A 7,120-nucleotide genomic window follows, 5' to 3' on the forward strand; every position below is an offset into this window, starting at 1 on the left:
ATAGCTTTACTCTAACTTTGAAAAGATAATTATTTATACAAGTTCAAAGAAAGATATCACTCGTGTACACGTAATGCAGAAACGTAGTCATTCTGTTTCAAAGAGTCTGTCGCCCCAGCAGTATACGTTGTCACGCTGTAGAAAAGTAGTCTTCCGTACGAAGTAACTGCGTGACTCAGCTTCTCGACGACGTCCTACTCGGATGTGGCTGCCAAAGGTCTTAACTGTCCTCTTTGAGAGTTCTAGATGTGGGTAGAACAAAGTGTCTATTTAGGGTCTATCTAAGAAGGTACATAATTATCCAATCTGGCATCGAGGAACGAGCAGATTATGTAATTCTAGCGGCGAGTAGAGGTAATTGTTTCTATTAAAGGAAGAATATGTTTAATGTTGAAGAATAAGTGTTTTTTTTACACGTAATTTTTATTGTACCGTCTCCGATTAAAACAGGCAGCGTCACGATATGCACAATATAAGTTTCGCTACTTTTCGGCTTCATTACAAACCTGCAATCATGTACACTACGTGTGCACGTATTAAACAATAACTCCACCGTACGTAATTGCAGAATCATGACTACAAGAACTTGTTTAGAACTCTACGAACATTCGCGTACCAACTATGGCCACTTCGTTATTAGCCAACAAACCTCCACAAATATATACGGGTAATTGTACGCCTTCATTTTCGCCTTAGACCGCATATGAGTTTTTGGCTAAGAAAGAGATGTAATCTTCTTTGAGATCTAAGCGTGCTCTAAAAAAAGAAGTTTGAACAAAAAAAAAATAAGTACATACTCGCAGTGGCCAATAATACCATAATTACCATCTTCAATAATTGCTTCGAGACAAACGTGTCTGTATTGAGTGCTTTGATCGAATAGATGAAAAACTGACACCTAAAGGAAAGGCAGTAAGCGTATCGCATTTGCCTATCAAGATGTGCGAGAAATTTACGTAAGGCGTAATAGTATGCCTCCTAGCTCAGTAGCACCATCTTGTTCAACCAAGCTATTTATGTGTTAGGAAATGATTTACATTCTATCGGTTATCAATTGGTTATATAAAATTTTGCCCAGCGTTAATAAAACTAGAAGACTGCACTGATCGGATGAAACGAGATTATGATAAACAACCCGAGATTCGCCCCTGTTCCACTGTTGGCATTCACTGTGTTTTGACCGATCTCGATAGAAAATCCCCCAGTGAAACAGAATAAAAAAAAGCAGACCGATATATGCCGAAAAAGTTTCCCGTAGCCCCGTAAAATAATGAGTCTCAACGTCTTATGAAAATTCGACATGGCGTATATACGAGTAAAGAAATATAAACTGACTGGGTTATCTTATTATTAAAACATTACTTGTGCTAGCCGATTATATGAGGGAGGAAAGCTAAATTGCAGCATCTTACAGAACGGCGAGGTGTCAGGTCAACCACAGATACACACCAATGACGGTCTCGATTAACAGCGATTGGGTCTTGCCTTATTGGTTGTAACGTTTAAAGAAACCATCGACCCAGTCGGTCTTCTCGTTTTCATGCGATTTTTTGATTAGCTACCCATTAGAGACTTAAAAGATACGCAACTTCTTCTCTTCAACAAAGTGAGACCTTTCCATATTTGTAGCTCTACCCAAATAGTAACGTGGTATGGTGATAAACGTGTAGTGAAAAATCGAAGTAGGAAAAAATAATAGATTTCGTATCACCTATCAGAGAGGAACACCTTTGGCGACGAGAAATTCGAGTATTGGAAAATCTAGCTTAGCGTTTTTATCTTGGGAACTTCAGTCCGCTGAATTATCTTAACCAGGCAAATAGCTGTGAATAGTATTAATGGTAGTAAAACAATCTTTTTTTTTACATTTATGGCATTAATGGTGTATATAGCCTATCTATAATATTAGGGTGAATAGGGTTAGCCAATATGCCAAAAGAATCAGGTGTGGTATATTGCATGCATCAATAGACAAGCTAGATTAATTAGATCGATCAATGCTTTGGCCGAGTTATCTACGCGTGATAATATATGTATAGGTGAGGGCATGCCTCAAACCAGGTGCAGGATATTACCCATCAAGCGCTAGGAATGATAAAATAACGCGTCGGACGTAAAGCAATCAATCAAAAGTCTTACGCTTCGAGATAAAACAGAGGCTGTATATAGGAATAAAGAAATATAAACTTTGTACCATAACGTGCTCATCTTCACATGGTCCATTATGAAATGAATGCAACAAGCTAAGATTAACCATTATTTGTTATTACTATTAAATTATTATTAACAATTGCGTGAGGTGTAACGTAAGCAGCCATTTTCTTTCGGTAGAACAAAGCACATATATGTATGATCTGTAGGTTGCACCTTTAATGAACCTAGGCGGCTAGTTTACCTCTGGTCAACTGCTTGTAACGCATATTGTTGCCTAACAGCATTTGGTGTCTTTGAGCAACATCAACAGTCAACTACAGCTGGAAAACGCTGAGACTGGTTGAGCTATTTTTGCGATCAGCTTTATCCACAAAGAAAACAACACATTTTGGGCGTGACCTCATTTGTTACGTCGATCGCGGTCAACGATGACTGATTATCTGTTTGTAAGTTCAAACGTTACTTACATCTGCAAATACCCAGACTACTTACACAAGGTTTGTAGGTTCGATTTGTTAACATATCGTGTCGCCTGCGGTTGAACCTGTACTACTGACCTTGCCCCAGCTCCGTGCACTCTTTTACGTCCCCTTTACTTATTTATTTCAGTTATACAACACTTTAGATACGGCTGTGCTTTCATATACCCTTCTACCTTCGACCGGTACGGGAATACGGAATCTATAACTGGCCTTTCTGTAGACATTGACTTAATCGGAACCTTAAATAGGCTATCCATACATGGTTTTGTTAATACACTATTTATAGTTCGGCTGGCCGCAGACATTTCTTAAATTTAGGTTATGTAAAATGCCTATTCATGCTTAGAAATAACATATAAGTGTGCAGGTATCTAACAAACAAGTTTTACTTGCGTCCTATTAAATCTAACCTAAAATAGACAACTATACTAACAAAAGCTTTTAACACTTTACTTTCATATTTCGCGGAGGAAAGCTAATTGTTCATTGTCAAGAAGTACGCGATTTGAAGATGAACGCCATTTGTGCCAACAAAGAGTCGACAATCGGCTGAAAATGATTATTGTACTTTACTATTTCAAAGTGTGATCGGTTTCATACGATTTTTTCCCCATTTTCAATTTATCTTAGTACTCGAATACTTCGTAGCACCTTCGTATACTCCGGTTCAATTATTTTAACTAATTTACTTCTGCCAACAAATTTCCAAGTCTAAATCGGAGTACTAAGCATAAGCATTGGATAAGTTCCTAAATTAGTTTTTCTATAGCCCAAACCGCTTTGGGTAGAGTGATGCGACCCATGATCTTTGCGACTTGAAGGACCGTGTTGACCAAATGCATAAGATGTAAAGCGGAGGACAGATTTTAGTCTTCAACTGCAGCCATTGGATTCTTCATAGAGAATATTCTATTCTGTGCTTTGTCCATATTGAAACCAGAACGTAAACCAGCGACACTGCTCAGTAGCAAATGTAGAAATAAAAATGCCTCCGGAAACGGCTTTTCTCCAAGAACATCTACAATAGAGATACGTGCGGAAAGCCAATACTAACCACCTGTAAGGCGCACAACTCCGAGCTCGCGATCGTTTATTTATGGCCACTGTTTGCCTGTAGTTTCGACGAACCGATATCGAAGCGAGTCCGGGGGACAGAGAGCGCTGTAGAAATTGATTTCTTAAGAATGTACATTTACTTAGCTTCTCACCTAGATTTTCAACGGTAACATCCAAATGATACAGAAGGGTTTCCTCTCCACCAATCCATTCTGTAATCTGCCGGCGATTCCTATCAATTAGAAGGTAATAATGAAGTGGATACATGTGACACTCGTCATTATCTTGATTCTCGCCCTTCTGTTAATGTGTTATACTATTTTCAGGTCGAGCCTGAACAAGTGTAAGCCTTCGTGAAAGAAACAATCTCCTGCAAGTATGCTGCTGTTGTGAAGCCGAGTTTCCAACTTTGTTAAGAACTCTGTGTCGTTTGATCGTGAGTTTGTTTCTATGCTTTCAAGGCAGCGGGGATACTGGACCGCGAGAAGACGTTGGCGATGTGTAGTACGTTTTGTCATAAGGCGTACTTGACCTTATTTGCAATTGAGGAGTTGATCACCAGCGGAGATTTTATGCTATCCAATAGGTGGACTGATGCAATTTTGCCTTATTCAACATCGTACATGTACAGATACGACATGCTACGGCACACTTTCGTTCTGTTCTAAAACGCCTCCAGAAACAACGCTGTAAAATAAAGAAACTAATTAAGGAAAACATGATATAACATTAATCGCCAATGTTTGAACATGTCGTTGATGAATGTATGTATCTCCCACAGACTAGATAAGTTTGTTCAAATACAATTACGAGTTTGTAAACATGGGATATATCTACTGTGAGTGATTACCAATACGTAAAATGGACAGGATCCCTGAGTGCTGAGTGCTACATATTGCCGCTGTTTAACTGCTTGTAACAGCAGTGGTCATTGCTTCCTTCCAGGCTTTGGACTACGCTAAACAGTTGTGTTGTTAAAGGCAAACACTGTTGAGTCACAAGTGGCCTGCGTTTAGCCGTCTAACCCTTCTATTATCGTTGCATTAGCTTTATAATTAGATATCAATTTTTCTTAGAACCGCTGGTCTACATGAGTACTTGGAGTAAATCCCTGATATCATTGACTGCTTCTTCTACTTTGCAGCCGAAGGCGAACAAAACCCGGAACAACTTAACAAAGTCGAGAAATGTTCAGATCAACGTCAGACGCATGGCGAACACGTTTATTCACCGAACTCTGTCGTTCTGAATTGCACGGACATGCCCAAGGAATGCCCCTGCACCATAAGTTACAAAAGTACGAGGGAGTGTGTCGTCGTTATTAAACTTTAGTTCTTGTGAAACAAAAAACGCGATGCAGGGAAAACATCCTAGGAGGAATCATCGTAAAGAGAAAGTAATCCGCAGGATAAGGCACGGACAGAGAGGCTATGAGAAAACGTAGATAATGAAGTTAGTTACACCGTGACGCATTTGCGCTTCGATAGTTAGGCTATCTGCCATCAGACCGGGACGCATTTGCGCTTCGATAGTTAGGCTATCTGCCATCAGACCGGCATGCAAAAGTTGAAATAATGTTGACTTAAACTTAAGCCCTATATTGTATTGACGGCTAGCAATGAAGAAGTACAGCGGCTATAAGCCGGGTCCATAGCCATGCGTTATTTGTTATTGGCCGAACAAGTGCTTTATGAAGTTATCAAAATAAGCGCTGACTGATAATACTTCTTGGGCAAATACACAATGCATTTTTATCGACAGCCTATTTATCTAGTTACTTAAGTTTGTTCTATTATGAAAGAATAATATACCAACAGGGGTTGTTTCGGAGTCATCACTACATTCAGTTGTCGACACTGCACGATGGTCGAACGTTTGTTAGTATTGCTATATAAATATATATAAACTTCATGCTTCCTACAGAAAAATGATGTAGTATTAATTTATGTGGGAAAGAATCTCTAGTGGATTGTGGGTTATTCAGTGTCAGTAGCACTAAATAGAACTTTAATGCCATATAACCTTGGCTGGCATATTATTGCATGTACTTCTTCAAAATTTCGAAAACTCCTTCGGAAAAGTAACACTTGTTACGGATTTACGATAAGTACCGTAGCTAGATATGTTGATTGCCGTAAGGACCGTTACCGGGAAACGGCTTAGCACTCATATGCATGAGATTATTCGAGTTCGTACTTCACCTTAAACCCAACGATATTTTTTATTTAAATTGTTGGAATTAGCAATTCAGTCCACCCGACCGATCACGATAAACCCATAAGCAGCAACATTTTACTTATAAATGCATACCTGGGTTTAGCTTTTTCCGAGGCTCTACTGTTAGTCATTTGTGTTTCAGCTTCTTGGTTACGATCAAAGTGTAACGTATTGATGTTTAGAGCCTCCATGCGCCAGAGCGCGTTGCTGAGCAGATTGACGAGATGGTAAAACTAGCTATATAGTAACCTAGCAAATCTATGACAGTTGTTTAATCTGTTTCGCCACCCATGTGGCTGGTTGGGACCCCTTTGTTCAATCTACACATTGAGTACATCCTCAGGGTAGGTACACTCTTAAATAACAGCGACTAAACCGTGCGGATTGAAGGTAACCCACTGCGTACATCCATTCGATGTTCTAGGAACGCTGCTCTCGAGGGAGAAACTACATATGTCTCGCCTGCTTACCTAGGCGCTGAATAAGGTTTGGAGGCTCAACTGGCCCTAAGTTTTAGGCAAGTATATTGTTTGGCATTGGCATATGGATGAACAATGCTTGCATAATGCTTGAATTATCGCTAGACAGGACTGTCACTTTGATTGAACAGGTGAAGGTACAATGACTGATAATTATTACAAACCGTCAATTTCAGCTCATGATTGTGCTGACAGATAGAGATGATTTCCTAGTAATATTTTGTAACGATGCTCAGCTTTACGAAGCAGAATCATCTGCCATCAGCTGTGTGCTCACTGCGTTTTTCAAATGAATGGCGCGTGAAACAGAGAACACTCAACTAAGGGCAATCCACAAAACAGCTTAAAAGATATCTAATTCTGCCACTATTTCTAAACAAATAATGTTTTGGAACGTTATTGGAAATGTAGAAATGGCAGTAACACTATTATTTTATAGAAATTTCAGAACAAACGGAAAATATGCGCTCAGAATTTACCGTAAACCGAATATTTCTAGACGGGCTGCCAGGGCAGTTTTCTATGAGCGATGCGATACCAAGTCAGTGAATTTCATTAATCGTAGTACGTAAACGCTAAAAGGTGGGTTATCTATAAGAATGTATAAAACAGCGTACATAACAGACGATAAGGAAAGATACTGGATCAGATGTTGCTGCTACCAGCGGGAAAGACGATTTGGAATAAGCCACGATTGTTTGCTACGAGCAATTCGTTTGCTTAACCTAAATC

At 39.4% G+C, this 7,120-nt stretch overlaps 1 long non-coding RNA gene across 1 annotated transcript; it reads left to right on the forward strand.

Annotated features, from left to right (window-relative positions):
* Positions 1–3,715: 3,715 nt before the first annotated feature.
* LOC111254222 (uncharacterized) lies at positions 3,716–5,556 on the forward strand. The gene is made up of 3 exons (XR_002674974.2): positions 3,716–3,938; positions 4,019–4,196; positions 4,837–5,556. It is a non-coding gene; the product is annotated as an uncharacterized LOC111254222 (long non-coding RNA).
* Positions 5,557–7,120: the final 1,564 nt, after the last annotated feature.

This window comes from Varroa destructor, unplaced genomic scaffold (genome assembly GCF_002443255.2).
Source record: "Varroa destructor unplaced genomic scaffold, Vdes_3.0 BEIS01000007.1, whole genome shotgun sequence".
Lineage (NCBI taxonomy): Eukaryota > Metazoa > Arthropoda > Arachnida > Mesostigmata > Varroidae > Varroa > Varroa destructor.